Genomic DNA, 21,434 nt, shown 5'->3' with positions numbered 1-21,434 from the left:
ACGCATGGGAAGGCATGAAGCACCAGGCTAGTGCAGCATAACCCTGGTCTGGTCGAGTATCGCACTGTCCAATGCGGGGCCAATGGCATGGAAAGGCGTGATGCTGACACTGACGTGTATCCGACTGGCAGCTTCCTGCGCTTACCCCTGAATTGTACGTGAAATTATCAAGTGAGGACACTAAAAAGGATACAGCAGCGCTGAGGAACGAACCCTCCAGCCTGCTAGATCGTCGACGGCCATGGGCGGAGGGCCGCCTCTTTGCACAGGGTGGGAATCCCCTCCCGCTCGCCAACGAGGAGCAGAGGAGGAATCTAAAATGCATGACCACACGGCGAGCACGCCGCTGTGCCACATACATGCCCCATGCACTCGAGGAGCCGGGGACGTACCGCCCAGAGCCCAAGTCAATAAACTTATAAAATGCTTCAACATAAATACAAACATTAACAGCGAAATGTGCCCCAGTCTCAAGGTTAATAGCAGTACTTTAAAATTTGGTACTCCCTACAAACAACTTTACATTATAGATGTCCGAGCGTCCATCAAACATACATTTTCCAAGTCACATTATCCCATATAATTGATTGTACCTGTAAAACGCACAACAAATATAAATGTTGCCATATTAAAACATAAAACAATAAAACAGGCAGAAGTAGAAGCCAGCACTGCTAACCACATCTTTCGAAAAGGCTCAACATGATATCCGACAACCACATACGTAATAAAAGTGCCCCCTTGATCGCAAAGCAGAAGCAACAGGTAAGGGGAACAGTTATCAGCACGGGATCCGAACCCGTGACCTTGGAGTTATTAGCACTGCGCTCTAACTCATTGACATTTCTGCCCCATCAAAAGACCTCGGCGCTACCTCGTGGAATTTGTATTGCTCACCATTGTCACTTTTACTTCATGTAACTTATTGTCTGCTTTTGTAAATTGTTGATTACTACATTTCTGTTCGTTTGGGAAGCGCTCTGACCCTCTCACTGTAAACAATGACCGGAAGGACCCACACGATCATATTAAAAACAATTTTATGGCAAGACCGGAGGCTCCTATTATGCTTTCTTATCTTGCTTTATTACACACAGCAGCCAAGATAAGTAAAAAACTACAGTTCCCAGAGGGCCAGGGGACAAACTGGGCCATGGGACTGAAAAAACGTGAGAATACATTAGCCAATCACAATGAACCTATCAGATAAAGACCCTAACTGACTGCGCAGCTTCCTCTTTTCTTGCTGCTCGCAGTCAGATAAGTGCCTTTATCTTTGCTCTCAGTACTTTTATGCTCTGTATTGCATTTATTGTGACCGCTTGTATTATATTTCCTTTGTGCCTGTTTAGCGCGACCTCGCGCTAGTTCTTTCGCGCTGTTCGCGCGTTTCTACTCGGAGCTCCGGCGCTTCGTGCTCGCCCCCCCCCCCCTTCCCCCCCGTTTTCAGACGCTCTTGGTAGCGTCTCAGCGCGCGCGTCTTCGCGCGCCTTCTGACCTCTTTCTGGGTTCTTCTTTCCCTCCGGTCACCGTCCTGTGTGTGCCTGCTGCTCCGCTTTGTGCTCCAGCCTCTGTGCCTTCACGCTCTGCCCAGCCCACAGCTTGTACACGCCCCCGCTCTGTCCATTAACCCTCGCCTACCTCCTGGGTGTTATTTTTGGCTCTCTTGACAGCTGTATCATGGAACGTGATAGTTCCTCAGAGGAAATCCCTTCCCAGGAATCTCATTCTTTTAAAAGGGATTTAAATAAATTTATTAATAATTCAGTGGAATCAGCTGTAGAAGTCTCTATGAAGAGAATGTCAAAAAACATGGAAAATTCAATGTTAAGCATCATGTCCAAAATGTTGGCCCAGTCTGCGGGGGAAAGCAGAAAGAAAAAAGTGGAATTCTCTGCTCAATCTCGTGCCCCTAAAAAAGCGTCTTTGATTAGCGAGTCTTCCTCGCATTTGACTGAGGACTCTGTTCCTCCCAGGCCTCCTTCTAAGGAGGGGTTTGTTGGCTCCGAGGGTAAACGCAAACAAAAAGAGAAACATGCAGAGTCTCCTAAGAGAAAATTGGTAATTTCCACTATATTGGACACAGATGACGATGATGATGATGCTAACTTCGATGACGCTGACCAATATTTTGACCTGTTTGATACTACTGACCCTTCCCCCCCCCTGCTAAATCTCCCAAATTGGATTCTTTTTCTTTTGAGCCTGTTTTTGACTCTGAGGGTTTACCCATGTTTGATCCCTCCACTATTCGTCACCCTAATTCCACCGAATGGTTCCCTTCTCACCATGTGGGAGAATATATCTCTGCCAGGCTGCGTCTCCCTTTGGAAGCACCGGTAAGAGCCAGACTTAAATCCGAATGTCCCAAGCCTTCTCTTCCAGACAAAATTACGATGGTCCCTTCCATCGACCAACCTCTCCTCACTTTCTTCTCCAAGTTCGGCAAGGACCCCCGCAGAGGGGTGGATAAAGCTTGGACCACTTGCCAGGACAAACTATTGGATGTTGTGGGCCCTCTCGCCCGTATCTTTGATTTAGCGGAAGCTGCCCGCTTAGAGGGTTCTGAACTTTCTGCAGATGATGTTTCCATGTGGGCCCAACGCGCCTTCTGCCTTCTAGGAAATGCCAACTCCGCTATCACTCATGAGCGCCGTAAAGGTCTCTTAATCAAATTGGATCCTAAACTTTCTAATCTGGCTCCCATGGATCCTGGCCCCAAGGCGAATGGTCTCCTCTTTGGAGATTCTCTGGTTCGTGACCTTAGTAGATTTGTTTCTACTTTTGCTTCTTTGGACAAAGCCCAGCAAACAGTAAAGAAGGTCTTCGCCCCTCGGGTTTTTGGACGGGCCGGCAGAGGCAGGGGTCGCTCTTCCGGCCGTCCCTACAACCAAGGCTCCAGAGGTTCGTCCAACAACAACCAGGACTACAAGCCTCAATTCTATCCCCAACGTGGCCGCGGATTCAAAGGCAAAGGTCAACGAAATTATCGTCAAAACTCCAACCAACAAGGTAAGCCTTTCTTCTTCCCCTCCTGTGGGGGGTCGCTTAAAACTGTTTCTTCAAAAATGGTGCACACTCAGTTCAGATCCGTGGGTCTTAAACACGGTACAAGGCTACCTGATAGAGTTCCTTTCCCCTCCCGTCCAAACTTCTCTTCCCCCCCCTCTCGTCTTTTCAACTCTGATGGCATCTCAAATTTCAAACGAGATCGAGGCTCTTCTCCTCAAAAGAGCAATTCAAGTTTTTCCCTTCGACTCCTCAGGCTTTCTAAGCTCCATTTTTCTTGTTCAGAAGAAAAACAAGAAGCTCCGCACGGTCATCAATCTGAAATGGTTCAATCAGTTTGTAGTTTACCGCCATTTCAAAATGGAGACCATTTTACATTTGAGGGACACTCTTCGTCCCAACGATTGGATGGTCCGTCTGGACCTTCAAGACGCATACCTCACGGTCCCCATCCATCACTCTCACTGGAAATTTCTTCAATTCCAGTGGTCAGGTATCAACTATTGTTTCACCTCTCTTCCCTTTGGCCTATCATCCGCGCCCTGGTGTTTCACAAAGCTTTTGAAACCAGTGGTCGCCTATCTTCGATCTCTTGGCATAAGGCTAATTATTTACCTGGACGATATCCTTCTCATGAATTCGGACAAACAGTCTCTCCTTTCCGACCTTCTTTTGACTCAGTCCCTTCTCCTAGATCTGGGTTTTCTCATCAACAAAGACAAGTCGTCTTTGACTCCTTCTCAGAACATGGAGTTCTTGGGATTCCTAGTGGACTCTGCTGCAGCGTCCCTTCGCCTCCCCCTTTCCAAGGTTTCCAAGATCAAAGCGGAGATCCTATCTGTTCTTCAGTCCTCTCTTTTGTCCCTCCGATCTCTGGCACGGATTGTCGGCCTTCTCTCTTCTTCCATTCAGGCCATCTTTCCAGGCCCTCTCCATTATCGTGCTCTTCAGCGCCTAAAAATCCGTCATCTTCGTCAAGGCCTTGCATATTCAGATCTCGTGGCACTAGACCCCGAGTCCCGCACCGAGCTTCAATGGTGGATAGACCATTTAGATGCGTGGAACGGGCGCACTATCTTCGCCACGGCCCCAGATCTAGTCTTAGAATCAGATGCAAGCCTGTCGGGCTGGGGCGCCCGGTGTGGACCAATCTCGACTGGAGGTTCATGGTCCGCAGAGGAGTCAAAGTTGCACATCAACTGTTTAGAGATGCTTGCAGGTTCCTTTGCGATCAAAAGCCTTTCCAAAAACAGGATTCACTATTCTATTCTCCTCCGCATGGACAATGTTTCTGCGGTCCGCTACATCAACCATCTTGGCGGAACACGGTCCAAACCCCTGGCGGACTTGGCAAAGAGTCTATGGGAATTTTGCCTCGCCCATCATCTCTCTCTGACTGCCGAGTATCTCCCTGGAGATCTCAACAGCGTGGCGGATTGGCACTCGAGATTTCTTCGAGATTCCAGCGATTGGAAGCTTTGTCCATCCGTTTTCCTCTCTCTTTCCCATCTTTGGGGCCCTTTCTCTATCGATCTTTTTGCTTCCCGTCTCAATTCCCAATTGCCCCGGTTTTACAGTTGGCGCCCGGATCCCCTGGCCTTGGCGACAGACGCTTTCCTGCAGGATTGGTCTCGTCATCTTCATTATGCCTTCCCTCCTTTTCTGATGATCAACAGGGTTCTTTCTCAGGCTCGCCGCCAGTCCTCGTCCCTGGTTCTGATTGCCCCCTTCTGGCAAGCCCAGGTTTGGTTTCCGACTCTTCTCGAGATGGCAGTGGACTTCCCGGTCCTTCTTCCCTCTTTCGGAGACCTACTTCTCAATCCTCAGGGCGAACAACACAATCTCATTCTCGATTCCTCCCTGCAACTCTCGGCCTGGAAAGTTTCCGGCCTTCCCCTTCTGACGTCCTCATTTCACAAGAGGCTTCGTTCTTCATCAACCAAGCTTGGGCTCCGGGAACATCCAAAGCATACAGATCCGCCTGGTCTCTTTGGGCAAGCTGGTGTTTGGAAAGGGACCTCGATCCCATTTCAGCCTCTCTGTATTTCATAATTAATTTCCTTGGTTCACAAGCCAGTGCCGGTAAGGCTTACCGCACCATCAATCTCTATCGCTCTGCCATCTCCCTATACCATTCCCAAATCGATGGTAAACCAGTTGGTGCTCACCCTATTATTTGTCGTCTACTCAAGGGTGTCCGTTGTGCGAAACCTCCGTTGGCTAAGTATACCTCTTTATGGGATGTTACAGTGATATTTAAATTGTTTAATGATTGGCCAGACAATGCTGTTCTTTCACTAAAGATGCTATCTGCTAAACTCACTATGTTACTGTGTCTAGTTTCCATTAAAAGAGTTTCTGATGTTAAGGCTCTAGATGTTTCTGCTCGCCAATATTCTCCTTCAGGTGTGCTGTTTCAGATACGCAGACGTACTAAGACTAATTTGGATTCAGTGTTTTATCCTTATTTTCCAGCTCATCCCAAGCTGTGTGTGGGACAATGTTTAAAAGTGTACGAACACCGAACTGCTGATCTCAGAACGCCCTCTCATTCTCAACTCCTTATTTCTTTTATTAAACCCCATCTTCCTGTCTCTTCTCCCACTCTGGCCCGTTGGGTCCGTTGGGTCATGTCTCTTGCCGGAATAAACGTCTCCGTTTTCGGGGCTCATTCGGCCAGGGGAGCCATGGCTTCTACAGCCTTTTGGTCTGGCTCTCGCCTGGAAGACATTCTGAGATCAGCAGACTGGTCAAATGACAGCATATTTCGCATGTTCTATTGTAAACCTGTTCATACTGTGGCTTCTGATATTGTTAATATGCTTTAAACAAGCATAATAGGAGCCTCCGGTCTTGCCATAAAATGTAGATTTTTCTAGTATTCATGACGAAAAATCTTAATTTTATTAAAGACATGGAGGCGAGTATTATCCCGCCGCAACATTTCTTAACTTTTGTTCTCCCTCCCTACAGCGAATCCAGCCTTGCCACCGGCTTCATCTTAGAAGATCTACCCTGCACCTTCTTCGATCTTCTCCTGCAAGTGCTCCGATTCCAATGCTCCCGGATCCTCCTCCTGGACGCCTGTTTGGTCTTCTTCCTTGGATTCCCCTGATGCAAGACTTATGTTCCTGGACTTTGGCTATATCCTTAATTTTATTCATTTTCCCTTTGTTTAATGACTATACTTGATCTGCTCGCCAGCGAAAAGAGGAAGCTGCGCAGTCAGTTAGGGTCTTTATCTGATAGGTTCATTGTGATTGGCTAATGTATTCTCACGTTTTTTCAGTCCCATGGCCCAGTTTGTCCCCTGGCCCTCTGGGAACTGTAGTTTTTTACTTATCTTGGCTGCTGTGTGTAATAAAGCAAGATAAGAAAGCATAATACTCGCCTCCGTGTCTTTAATAAAATTAAGATTTTTCGTCATGAATACTAGAAAAATCTACATTTAAACCCATTCCAAAAAGGGAACCGCACTGTTCTTAATGTGAAGCGATTCCCGGGGGAGAAGCCTTTGTGAACTGCTGCAAATGAAAATTGTAACGACTAACTTGCTAGAAGAGCGAAAGGAGCCTTGTTAAACGTTCGCTTTTACCATATTTCACATACGCAGTTTTTTTTTTTTTTTTTTTACAAAGAAACTTCAATTCCTGGTGACTATAACTGAAGGAGGTACATGGACAAGAAAGCTCTTTACCGGGCACAGCATACGGACATGGGAAGGATGCAAATATCATCTGGGGTTTCTCATCACACCCTGCCTGTGAAGCGCTCTGACGCCCTCGGGTCGAAGTCTGCGGCTGCGCTAATTACAAACGCAAAATAAAATAATAAATGACACCCCGTGCATGGGGGTCCCAATCCCGAAGCCCCCCCCCCCCCCGGACCGCAACCGAACCGAGCCCGAGGAAGCCAACCCACGCCTACCCACAAGCAAGCGCCTGGACGGGCCAGAGGGAGCAAGACCCCACGCGCTTCACCAAACACCGGTTGAAAAGGCGAACCAGACCCGACCCCCGCCCCAGGCAAGCCGCGGAACAGCTCCTAAACAGGGCCAGCGGGACTCCCAAATGGAGCAACAGGGGAAGGCGAAAGGTGGCAGGCAGAGGCAATTGTGTGGGGGGGGCACGTACGCTCCGTGCACCGACGGCCCTGCAAGCACGAGAACGGAACAAAAGCACAGGCGAGGGGGAGCCTCCCGACCGCTCGCGAAACAAGCAAGGCCCCCAGGAAACCCCGGCCCCCCTCCCCATACGAGAACTAGCACCAGCTGCCCCAGCAGCGAGCCTCGCCTCCCTCAGCGCAGCGACCCTCTCTCGATATCTCCGACCCTCTCTCGGTTTCTCCGACCTTCTCTCGCTATCTCCGACCCTCTCTCGCTATCTCCGACCCTCTCGCTATCTCCGACCCTCCCTCGGTTTCTCCGACCCTCCCTCGGTTTCCCCGACCCTCTCTCGCTATCTCCGACCCTCTCTCGGTTTATCCGACCCTTTCTCGGTTTATCCGACGCTCTCTCGGTTTCTCCGACCTTCTCTCGCTATCTCCGACTCTCTCTCGCTGTCTCCGACCCTCTCTCGCTATCTCCGACCCTCTCTCGCTATCTCCGACCCTCTCTCGCTATCTCCGACTCTCTCTCGCTGTCTCCGACCCTCTCTCGCTATCTCCGACCCTCTCTCGGTTTATCCGACCCTTTCTCGGTTTATCCGACGCTCTCTCGGTTTCTCCGACCTTCTCTCGCTATCTCCGACTCTCTCTCGCTGTCTCCGACTCTCTCTCGCTGTCTCCGACCCTCTCTCGCTATTTCCGACCCTCTCTCGCTGTCTCCGACCCTCTCTCGCTATCTCCGACCCTCTCTCGCTATCTCCGACACTCTCTCGGTTTCTCCGACCTTCTCTCGCTATCTCCGACTCTCTCTCGCTGTCTCCGACCCTCTCTCGCTATTTCCGACCCTCTCTCGCTGTCTCCGACCCTCTCTCGCTATCTCCGACCCTCCCTCGCTATCTCCGACCCTCCCTCGGTTTCTCCGACCCTCCCTCGGTTTCTCCGACCCTCTCTCGGTTTATCCGACCCTTTCTCGGTTTATCCGACGCTCCTTCCGTTTCTCCGACCCTCCTTTGTGAATAAGGAAATGCATAGGGCCCTGGATGTTTGTGGCTATGAAGGCATTGACCTATATGGAGGCCTATTGTATACGTTTATTGTGATCAGCATCTCAGGAGGTGCCCGATCCAGAGTTCCCTTGTCCAGATGTGCAGGGCAGACATAATAGTCGATGTTGAATTTGAGTAAATCTGATTTTGCGTGTAATAAACTACTGGCGTCTTCAGAATAAGTTAGCATTCCTCCTAGAATGCTTCTTGTAGCCCCCTGTTCAATATTCAGATCGACTCGCGTGCAGGTGGGAACTGAGACAGGGCTTATGTTGACTAAGAACTATAGCGCCTAGAAAGCATAGTCCCTATGCTATTGATTACATGCAGAAAATAACATTTTGGAAAATTAAATCTCATAGAGAAACAACGAACATTATGTCCAGCCCCGGGGAAAAAACAGTTTGGAGACAACAAATAACAGCAGGACAAAGAGGAGTCAGGGGGTGCCAACGGCTTAAATAGAGAAAAAAGCACAACTGATAATGTAAAAAAAGATTAAACTAGATAGCGAATGTTAAAGCAAAGAAATACATGCCCCGATTTGGAGTCGTTTTTGACACGCTGTTGTGCTTGCTCGTCAGAGCCGACAGTATTGCCTGCTCTTAGCCGAGGCAGTACTGGTGGTTTCGGCCGTGAGACGAGAGGAGCGATGCCCTTCCGCCACCTGCTGAGAGTTGTGCCGGGAGGTGTGATGCACAGGGGAGGCTGAGCATGGGCTGGAGGGACCCCCCAGTGCCCCAAAGCACCCTGTGGACTCTAAGCATGGCTAATAGGAGGTGTGATCCCCTCTCACTAACTGTTCTTCCACCAGTAAAGTATTAATGCATGGGAGGATCCATGCATCTCCTCTAGCATGTAGTTAAGTGTGCAACACTCCAAAGAGAAACGCAATGCTGCTTTGAACCTGCACTCTCCCCTGCCATACCGAACGGAACTCTATATGTATGAAATGGCTTTGGCCATCTATGGGGCGCCAAGTGAAGACTTCAGTGAGGTGGGCAGGTGGAGGAATTTACCATGCGGGCTGTGGGAGAAGTAACACATCCGGTTCATGCTTTTGAAAAGCAGGTAAGGCAGTGACAGAGAAACCTTATGTTGACTGAGAACTATAGCGCCTAGAAAGCATAGTCCCTATGCTATTGATTACATGCAGAAAAGAACCTTTTGGAAAATTAAACCTCGGAGAGCAACAACGGAAATAATTGTACAGCCCCGGGGAAAAAACAGTTTGGACAGAACAAATAAGAGAGGACCAAGAGGAGCCAAGAGGTGCCAATGGCTAAAAATAGTGAAAAAAGCAAAACTGATAGTGTAAAAAAATAATTCAACTAGATAGCGAATGGTAAAGCACAGAGATAAATGTCCTGATTTGGAGTCGGTAGGAGTTTTCTTCCGACGCCAGTGCATTCCTGTTTGCGCAGTCAAAGTTATATTTGTACATTGGGTTGCACTTGTTTATCCTGTTCCTTTCTTTTTGTAGTTTGGGCATGTTTTGGCTTTGTCTCATCTGGTGTGTTTTTGACACGACGCTGTTGTGCTTGCTCGTCAGAGCCGGCAGTATTGCCTGTTCTTAGTCGGAGGCAGCACTGGTGGTTTCGGCTGCGAGACGGGAGGAGCGATGCCCTCCTGCCAGCTGCTGAGAGTTGAGCCAGGAAGTATGAAGCACAGGAGAGGCTGAGCATGGGCTGGGGGGGACCCCCCCGTGCCCCAAAGGACCCTGTGGCCTCCAAGCATGGCTAATATGGTACATGCACCCAGTGCCGTAGTACATGTCAATAACATACATACCTTCCACTAACGTGTACATAATTTCTGGCATTGTTCTACGTATATACATATCCTGTACACCAACACACAGATAAGGACTGCAATCTGCACCAGCTACATTAATATATACAGAATGCATAGGATCTACACCAGCAAGTAGCCGATGGGTGGTCTCTCTCTCGACTCGCTCAGGGTCGCGTGCCCAGGCCACTCCAGGGAAGTGTGCAACACTCCAAACAGAAACTCAATGCTGCTTTGAACCTGCGCTCTCAGAAGATTTCCATTTGTTTCAAACAGAAAAGGTTACTCCAGCCTTATGTGGTGACGTTCTAGTTGTTCCATCACCGGAACAGGAAGGAGAGCAGTCGGAAGCGGAAGGCGGCCATCTTTGTTAGAGGCGCCGACCGCAGTAAGGAAGGTCGCATATCCCGGCGCTCCGGCAATAAAGAGTTTATTCTAAACATTTAACAGTGTGGTTGCACGAATTCCTTTATTACAATGGCGACGAGTGTTTGTTGACGGATGCCACTCACCACCTACATACCAGTGCAGCGCCGCTTACAAGGGAAAACGCCGGAGCGTGGCAGAGGTCCCGACCTGACACAGCAAAAGAGCGCGAAACGGCGCCGGCTCTTCACCTGAGCTTCAAAGACCAACAAGTAAGCAATTGGTGCCATACCTAAGGGGGAACAAGCCAGGGGGAGTATTGAGTGCTTTGGTGCACGACAGGCACGAAGAAGACACCACTGTGCCAAATTCCTTGCTGGGCGCTTTCACATGGTGCACCTTGAAAACAGATCCCGACAACCAATGCTGCACACGTTCATCTTTGGAGCACTACTTTCTGACACTCGATTCTCGGATGTGACAGGGCTGGGCCCTAGCAGTGTCCATTAGCAGTGTCCTACCCCAAATAAAACCAGTGTACCTGGCAAGAGTCAGCCCAGTGCAGGGACTCACACTTTAGTAACAGCAGCATGGATTGTGGTAGTAACATCAAAGAACAAATCGAAATCTTTGTTTGATCACAAACTCCAAGAAAAAAAAAATTAATTTATGGGTAATATCTAAATTCTATACACTGAAAAACCCAAATCTTCATTCCCGATACAGCCAGAAGGGATGGCGGAAGATACCACATCCATATATTTTGGGAGTTGTAGCTTGCATTTTTTACATACAGAAAATCATCAACAAGCTATACAGAAGGAGACACTACAGAAAAAATAGCATTGCTGCGGACTTAGCAACATTCTCACTTGCTCACAAGACTTATGTAATGCAAATTGTTCCCACTTCCACCAGCTTCCAACCGAACCAAGATCTACATTATGTTGTGTAAGGGCATGCTGGCTTCGCAACTTGGTGCTTTAGAATGAACAAAGTAGCACAATGCACAAAGTAAAAAACAAAAATCAAGATCAAGCAGAAAAATTCGTATCTACTGGCAATACAAGAAAGAAAGGGAAATGAACTAATTAAAAAGCCAGAATTCAAATTATTTCCTTACCTTGGCTTCCCGCGCTGACTCCAGACTTGAGTCCAGAGACTGCAGAGACTCCCGCCGTCCTGGATTTAGAATGCCGCCGCGGCGTCTGACGTGGTCGTGTGGGCTCTCGTCACTGAAGGCTGCAGGCAGCCTCCCTCCCCTCCATGGCAGCCGGCGCTGATTGGTTCGGCCGGCTGCCCTAACCGCGTCATTTCTCCTAGTCTGCATCCTGCAGAACGGAGAGTGGGAGGTGACTTGGGGGAGCGGCTTGCCCACTGTTGCTAATACTGTCTGCAAACAGTCAGTATTAACAACAGTGGGCAAGCCACTCCCCCAAGCCACTTCACCCTGCCCTGAGGCTCGAGTAACAAGGAAGGTCTGTTCTGCTGACTGCTTTCTCGCCGTGCGAGAAGGGCAGGCAGAAACAAATGGTAGTTATAAATAAATAATTACCATTTGTTTCTGCCTTCTTCTCGCACGGCGAGAAAGCAGGGGAGGCTGCGCCCAAACGCCCCAATGGTAGAACCGCCACTGAGCACTGTGCAGTCATTAAACAAACATGTGTCATTAACACACAGATGTGAGCTTTCCCCCTATCATAGCCAAAGGTTTTACATACGTCACTTCCATGGTTTCTCAACTGGTGTTTGAAAACAGGAAGACACAAAGGGGCCGATTCCGGGCAGAAAACGTTCCGTCCGACTCGGACCAGGTATTCAGACCGACCGACACCGTCCGGCACCGTACAACACGTGTAGTACGATGCAAAGTCAGAGATTTACAACCGAGCCGGACGGAGGTAAGCCGTACGACCGAACGGTACGTAAACGAGCGATCCAGACGGAAAAATGACGGGATTCGCACTGCCCGACACATACCTGTGGGGAAACAAGACCGACACGTACACGCGAAATCCGACGCGCAGTATGATGTAACGCGTGTGAAACGCGACCGAATCACACGAAGCACAAACAGCACGACCGATTCACACAGAAAACGGGGAGCCGAAGCAACCGAGTCCCCCGCAACCGAAATGTATGCCGCACATGAAAGGCATCAGAAAGTCAGTGTGAATGACCCGGAGAAGTCCGCACGAGCCAACAGGAGCGTCTGTCACGGTAAAACGTTTCCTTCATGACTACAAAACACAAATGAAAAAACTCAAAAAAAAGTACCAAACAAGCAATCCCAAAGTCAATAAATACAAAAAAAATGTGGGACAAAGACACTCCCACAACTCCACCCATATAAAGGCCACAAATTCCCTACCATGATCCTTTGCAACTCCCACAGACTGTCCAGCATAAAACAGCAGACACCAACCACAGACACACCCACAACTCATACACCATTTGCACCTCTCTAAAAGCACTCACAAACACACACAAAATCTCACACTCACTTACCCTCACTTGCACACACACACATCAATTCCCACCACCACCCATCACCATGCCCCCAAAGAAGAATCCAAAGTTCACAGACAGTGAGTTGGAAGTGCTGGTAGATGAAATCAGTTGTTTGGTACATTGGTATAACAGACCCCCATGTCCCAGAAAACCAAGATGTGGGAGAGGATCGTCGACAAGGTGAATGCCCAAGCACCAATGTTGCACACAAAGGACGACATCCAGAACATGTGGTATGATGTGCGCAGGAGGGTCAAGAACCTCATCCACAAGGACCAAGAGTTGGCTAATCGCACCGGCAGAGGCCCTCCTGCCAAACAAGTATACTTCCGGTCCTGGGAGGAGAAGGTGCGGCCATCCTACCACCAGGGAGCGTACATGGACTATCAGACATCCCAGAGCCTGGTGAGTACACAACCTATATACTCAAAATTGTTTGCCAATACACACACATCACTGGCAAGGGGACATCCAAACCATGCACCGTTAGCAAACCCGCACTAACAACAAGAGAATCATCCCTAGATGTGTATGCCAGTCAGACAAAAACCAAACCTCCCATCACATAGTAATATATAACTGTATCAGGACATGTACACACCTAACTACAAATAGAGCAAGGCAGTGGCAGTAATCCAACTAACAAACACTGTCAGGCAATTTGCCACCACCAACACACCACACCACATGGAAGCTGACTGCAAGGAAGGAAATGTGGGAATGCTGGGAAAGTGAATGTAGCCAAAAACAAGATGGGAGTTGTAGTGACAGAAAATGCACCCCCACTCAATTGGCCGATCATCAACACTCAGAAACATGCTCACATCACAGGGAGTGGAAAAGAACTCACAAGATGACTAACACTGGGGACTGCTGTGTGGAGGATCAGCCCCTGCTGGGAGTTGTGGTCAAACAAACAGCAGGGCAGTACTGCCTGACATCCTGAAAGACAACTTGCCCTCCTTGCAATGGAAGCATGTTTCATGGTGGGATATCTGACTGGGTGGAAAGGAGGAATGGCTGCTCTGACCATACTTGATTTTGGAAAAGGGGGTGGTGATGGACAGAGTTTCTGAATGATGCAGAATACTCCTACCCAGTCAAGAGATCAGGGCTTAATCCATCTCCGTTTTTTAGCTCACTGCACCATCCCAGCTCAGAACCTGGCTACATGCAAATCAGTCTGTTCCTGTCTAAGCAGGTTTTGACACACACCCCTTAACACAAACTCCACACAACTCACCTAGGAAAATGCATTGCCTCACACTCTATTGAAATAGCCCACAAAGATCTACCACACTGGCTTCTGCTGTGGGGAGCACATGGCCATTTGAGTGACTTGTATCCAAACAAACACCAGGACACCACTGTCAGCCATCTTGTCTGCACAGGCTCACTCACTCACAGGGAAGCAGAGTCAACAGGAAGTAAGGCCGAGCATGCTGTGAAGGGGGTGTAGCCAAGAGCATGATGGGAGTTGGAGTCACAGCACAATACCCCCCCCCCTTTCCCCCCCCCCCCATGGGCCAGCAAGCTCACCCTGAATCATGCACACCTCACAGGGAGTGAAAAGCCACTTACAAGATGTCTCACACTGGGCTCTGCTGTGGGGAGCACATGGCCATTTGAGTGACCTAAATCCAAACAAACACCAGGACACCACTGTCATCCATCTTGTCTGCACAGGCACACTCACTCACAGGAAAGCAGAGTCAGCAGGAAGGAAGGCCGGGCATGCTGGAAGGGGATGTAGCCAAGAGCATGATGGGAGTTGGAGTCACAGCACAATATCCCCCCTCCACATGGACCAGCAAGCTCACCCTGAACCATGCACACCTCACAGGGAGTGAAAAGCCACTTACAAGATGTCTCACAGTGGGCTCTGCTGTTGGGAGCACATGGCCATTTGAGTGACCTGTATCCAAATAAACAACAGGACGCCACTGTCAACCATCTTGTCTGCACAGGCACACTCACTCACAAGGAAGCAAAGTCAACAGGAAGGAAGGCCGGGCATGCTGGGAAGGGGGTGTAGCCAACAGCATGATGGGAGTTGGAGTCACAGCACAATACCCCTCCCCCCCATGGGCCAGCAAGCTCACCCTGAACCATGCACACCTCACAGGGAGTGAAAAGCCACTTAGAATATGTCTCACACTGGGCTCTGCTGTTGGGAGCACATGGCCATTTGAGTGACCTGTATCCAAGCAAGACCAGGACACCACTGTCAGCCATCTTGTCTGTACAAGCACACTCACTCACAGGGAAGCAGAGTCAACAGTCCTACCGCCGCCTCCCTACTTAACCGATGTGCTGGCAGACGCGCAGCGGACGCGCGCAGCGGGGCGACGGTGGTGCGCCGGAGTCGTGCCAGAGTCCTGCACGTCTGCGCCCATCCGCGACTGTACGCGGCCAAGGGCCAGTTCTTCTGTCTCGACGTGTCCAACATTAAGGATAACCTATTCCAAAAATACACTCTTGACCCTTAGGCCACCCCAATGCTAGTATGATACTCCTCTGTGCCCACAGCAAGCCCTTCTGACGTGCCCTGATTGTTCGCTGACACTCTCTTCGCTTCCCTCAACGTTAGATATCTCTGCATCCAATTTCTTACGAAAACCTATTCAGGAGCCCCCTTCCCACACATTTAACTTTATCAGTTTAAATTGCAGGTCTCTCCCAAAACACAGTAGAGACGTTTTTGATCTTTTGAGCTCCTCCCAACCTGACTCCCTATTTCTTACGGAGAGTTGGTTGACGGACCATTCGGGTCCAGATATCGCAGGTGCTCTTCCTGATAGGTACACCTATACGGGTAGTAACAGAAGGGGTAAGGAGGGTGGAGGAATAGCTATTATTTTTAAAAGAGCCTTCTTTTGTAAGTGGGAGGATATTATTATTCCTAATTGTGAGGCTGGGCTGTTTAAGATACTTCTATCCCCCAATTTCACCCTTACATGTGCCCTGATTTAGCGCCCCCCTGGCCCTGCCAGTTCTTGGGCTTCATCTCTTCAAAAGCATTTAGGGCCCGATGTAGGTAAATCCCATTTACCGATTTTGAAATACCGAATTTTACCGATTCGGTATTTCAAAATCGGTAAATGGGAAGTAGGTCCCAACATCTGGATTCGTTACCGAATCCTTAACAATTCATTACTTACCGATTCGGTAAATACCGAATCGGTAATGCCCATTCATTCCTATAGGCTTTGAAGCCCATAGGAATGATTAGGCATTACCGATTCGGTATTTACCGAATCGGTAATTAATGAATTCACAAGGGTGCAGGGGGTATCACTTTGACACCCTCTAGCACCCCCAAAACGGGCATGTGTGCAATGTGGCACACAGACATGCCCTAAGGGCACGTCTGTCTGTCACATGCCCTAAGGGCACGTCTGTCTGTCACATGGCACATGTGTACATGCACAGATGTGCATGTACACAGAAATCGGTATTTTACCATGGATTTGTATTCCATGGTAAAATACCGATTCTGTAAGCCATGTGCCAATGGAAAATTGGCTACCCACATAGCATTTTCGGTAATTTTACCGAATCGGTAAATATTACCGAATCGGTACTTCTTACCGATTCAGTAATGATAACGATTCGGTAAAATTACCGAATAGGTGCACCTACATCTCCCTAGCCCTTTACCGATTGGAAACGGCCGAAAATCGGTATTTTCGGCCGATTCCGATCGGTAAAGGGCTACCTACATCTGGCCCTTAGCTCCTCTACTATTGAATGCGACTAACTTTTTAATTGTTGGCGATCTTAATGTTCACTTTAATGATAAAACCTGCCCTATCAGTACCAATTTGTTGTCTGATCTAGCAGCCATTAAAATTACCCTGCATAATTCGGGCCACACTCATAAGGCTGGTAATTTGCTCGACCCAATTTTCTCCAATCTAGAAGCAGTAATGTGTAAGTCTCCCTTACCTGTCCCGTGGTCTGACCACTTTATTGTAGAATTCTCCATTACGATTTACCAATCTTTCAACTCCCTTGCAACGGCTTCTACACCTAGAGTGACCCGCAATTGGAAGAATCTTGATTCCAACAAATTTAATTCAGTTTTGTTAAACTCTATGCCTCTTACTGAGGTTAGTAGCCTTGATCAAGAGGACGTCATTCACCACTGGTTTACTTCTGCTGTTAATACTTGTCTTCCACTTCGAAAGCAGACATTTAATGTACATCACCCCCCTGCACCATGTTTTAATGACCTTCTAAAAAAGAAAAAAACAGCTGTTAACACCTCGAGCGGAAGTGGCGCTCTGCCTACGACCCTCACATTAAATCGCAATATAAAGCTGCTTTAACAAAATATCATTCCCTTTGCAAGATAGCCAGAACTGAATATGTTAACTCATCTATTCTAAATGCCCAAAATCGTCCCAAAGCCTTGTTTAAGGTTGTGCAGGAACTCTCTGGTGCCACTTGTCAACCTAAGGCCCCTTGTTTGGATGAAGCACAATGCGACTCCTTAGCAGACTTTTTTGTTTCTAAAATTGAGAATATACATGGTGACTTTGGTCCCCCTAACGTCCCCCCATTTCCCCCTGAGCTTATCATATCTACCACTCCGTGCGATCATCAGTCGGCGGAATCGGATATTACTGCCTGGGACCCCTTGACCCTTTCTACTTTACACAACATAGTTAAAAGTATTAAATCCAGTTCCCCTTTGGATCCCATCCCTCCCCAAATTCTGCTAACCCTAGACTCCTCCTCTCTTAAGCTCAAATTGGAGTTATTGAATACGTCACTCAGGGAGGCCGCGGTCCCCAATTCTTGGAAACACGCAATGGTTATACCGTTGCTGAAAAAGACCAATGCAGATCCAAATAACCCCGCCAATTTCCGTCCAAATTTGCTTCTTCCAGTCTATTCTAAGATTCTGGAAAAGCACGTAAATAAACAACTCACCAACTACATTGAATCTCGTAATATTTTACATCATTCACAATCTGGCTTTCGCTTGGGTTTTTCTACAGAATCTACTCTTAGGAGTCTCTGAAACCATTCGTCATCTGGTGGACAGAGGGGAGACCGTGGCACTTATTCTACTAGATTTAAGTGCCGCATTCGGTACGGTCTCCCACCCCACTCTCGTTAACATCCTCAATACTTCTGGCATCACTCATTCTGCCCTTGGATGGCTTACCAGCTTTTTGTCTGATCGGACGTTTCAAATCTTCTCGGCTACTTCTGCGTCCAAAATCCACAATTCAGCATACGGTGTTCCCCAAGGTTCCATCTTGAGCCCCCTTCTCTTCAATTTGTATGTCAGACCCTTGGATACTATTGCGGAGCAAGCGGGGCTCTCCATATATTCATATGCAGATGACACACAGATCATCTTCTCACTCTCCACCATCCATCACTCCACTACATCCTCCCTCTGCTATGGTCTCAACAACATTGCCTCCTGGATGCATGACAACAAGTTAAAATTGAACGGAGGGAAAACAGAACTTTCTCTGTTTAGTAACAACACCGCCTTATGGGGACCCTCTCATTGGCCTGCTCAAATGGGCACCCCTCCTAACCCATCTAAATCAGCTCGCAACTTGGGCATCATTTTTGATCACCAGTTGTCCATGGGGCAACATGTTGTTAGAGTCTCTTCCACTTGCACAACTATTCTCAAAGGGTTGAAGAAAATAACATGGATGCTTCCTTTGGACACCCAGAAAACCGTAATCCAGGCGCTAATAACATCTCGCCTGGACTATGGTAATGTTCTTTTTCTGGGGGCGGGCAAAAAGGTAATCCGTAAATTGCAGACGGTTCAGAACATGGCAGTCCGTCTGCTATGTAAACTACCCTACAAGTCTTCTACCTCCCCTTCCCGCCGTAGCCTTCATTGGCTTTGCATTGATAGTCGCTGTAAATTTAAGGCACTCTGTTTTATACACAGAATTAATACTGGCAAGGCCCCTCAATATCTGAGATCTTTGATTCATCTGTACTCTCCCTCCCGCACTCTTCGTTCATCCAATCAACACAAACTCCAGATTCCCAGGATTAGGAGAGCCAGAATGGGTGGTCGTTCTTTTGCTTTTCTGGCCCCATCCCTGTGGAACTCTCTCCCTCTACCCCTTCGGATTGAACCTAATTACCTAAAGTTCCGCAGGGATCTAAAAACTTGGTTATTCAATCAATAAACTATTTCGGCAGGCACACCTCCCTTGTTGGTTTAGTGCCGGGAAACCTCCGGGTAGCTGCGCGCTCTATAAATTTAAATATAATAATAATAATAATAACAGGAAGGAAGGCTGGGCATGCTGGGAAGGGGATGTAACCAAGAGCATGGTGGGAGTTGGAGTCACAGCACAATACCCCCCCCTTCCACATGGGCCAGCAAGCTCACCCTGAACCATGCACACCTCACAGGTAGTGAAAAGCCACTTACAAGATGTCTCACACTAGGCTCTGCTGTGGGGAGCACATGGTCCTGTTGTGAACTGAGTACAAATAAACTACAGGGCACCACTGACTAACATCCTGAGAGCCAACATACACACTGCAAGGGTGGGATGTTTCATGGTGGGAGAACTGGCCTGGGGGGAGAAAGAGGTCAGGATTTCAGACAAAAAACAAACAAACTCTCTATTCACACAAAGTCTCAGCTAAACACACATTGCACAAGTGGGACAAGTCACTCCCAAACATAATGGGCTGGTAAGATGGCTGACACATGGCCATGAGTAAAGATGTGCCAGCAAATCACCCACTTGCACTGGCCAAACCAAACACGAACACACTCACAGCCATTGCAACTGTATTTCAACCAACACGGTCTGGGGATGCAGTGTCCTGGGGGCCTCCTGGCCTGGCTGTGAAGGTGTGTTCTGCACATGACAACTGTGGAAAATCTGACAGACTACATAGCACAAAACACACTGGAACGCACAGACATCATTGGCAGGGGTCACCTGACAGTGAATGGAATGGACACAATAATATAGCTGACACTGTAGCATGGTGTCCTTCACACAAGGTGCTGTACTGAGCTGAATTCCACCCCTACATCGTTCTGCGACGTATGCATACTGCATTAAACACACCACTGACTGTCATGGACACTGTAGACACAAGGACCAATCTGAACTGCATTGGAGGAGACATGCTACACACACACGACGGCCCACACTCCCATGTACATGGAAAAGTCAGAGCGCTACTGTGCCCAATCCCAATCCCCATGGAGGACAGTGACCGGATAAATCTAGCCTGCTCGTACTAAACTCAGAAAACACATCATTAGCTACGGCAACATCACAACCCATTTCAAATGCAACGTGAACTAGTAACGCAGACACCAACATAGATCCACAAAAGAGATCTCGGGCATACTGGACTATGACCATGTTGTTCCCACACACCGATGGGACGCACAAAGACTTGCTAGCACTGACAACACACATGCCCCAATCCAGAAACATATCTGAAGTGGAATTGCGCGTATGTCACAGTTAAAGGACTAATATTGATAGGGATGACACACCTGTGGTAGGCACGTGATGGGCCCTGAGTAGCAATGGCCATGTACAGTCAATCAATATATGAGCTGGGCATGCACACACCTCCACATGCAAATTGAAATGTTTCAGGTTGGCAGGACAATGTGCTTTAACTACATCAACCTCTGTCTGTGACAACAAAGGACAATGCAATGCCCAGGCATGCACCCTGACGTACAGTCACAACTGTCATGTGTATGAACCAGGGATGCCTGTATATACCTAACATACATTGTGTGTCTCTTCCCAACACAGCTGATGCTGAGGACATATCAGCCAATGAAGAAGAGTCCCAGTCCCAGGCTCCGGTGGAACATCAGCTCCCTGGTGTGAAACAGTCTCTGTCCTCTTTGGATGAAGAAGGACCTGGCACCTCCGGTGTGAGTCGTCCTGCAGCACCAGCAAGACCATCATCTGCACCCAGCCCTCCAAGATCTGGCAACAGACACACCACCACTGATGACACAGACAGACCACGGACACAGGATTTCACCAGCACAGGGACCCAGCCCACCCGGGAAGCAACAGACATCAACAACCGGACCGACTCCCAGGAGGGCACAGGGTCATCTGTGCGTGCCACTGCAGGTCTGGACCATGTGGCTAGGGGTGGTAGGCAGATGTCATGCCTTGCAGAGGGGACTGAACTGCATGATGACCCCCAACCGGTACGGTTCCAGGTTACCACCACAGAGGTCAGCCAGGTTGTGGGGATCCTCAGGGACATACAACAGCAGCAGGCTGCCCATCATGCCCGCTTGGAGACACATATGTCTCGCATGGAGTCCAAGTGGGACACATTGGAAGAACTGACAGGGGTGCATAGGGACATTTTGACATGCCTCCGCCAGATTACCACCAACATGTCCACACCTCCCTGTGTGCCCACAACATCTGGTGCTGCAACATCTGCAACTGCCACAGGGAGAGAGGATGACTCTGGCGGAGAGTCCTCTGCACAGCAGCACACTGCACTTGAGAGTCCCCCCAGGAAGAAGAGGGGTTGTCCAAAGAAGGGCAAGTGTGACATAGATCGCCATGCACATCCCCCAGGAACCCAACGCCTGTT

The sequence above is a fragment of the Lissotriton vulgaris genome, chromosome 5, assembly GCF_964263255.1.
Source record: "Lissotriton vulgaris chromosome 5, aLisVul1.2, whole genome shotgun sequence".
Lineage (NCBI taxonomy): Eukaryota > Metazoa > Chordata > Amphibia > Caudata > Salamandridae > Lissotriton > Lissotriton vulgaris.
The sequence above is the reverse complement of the archived record's forward strand: the minus strand, read 5'-3'. Positions refer to the sequence as shown.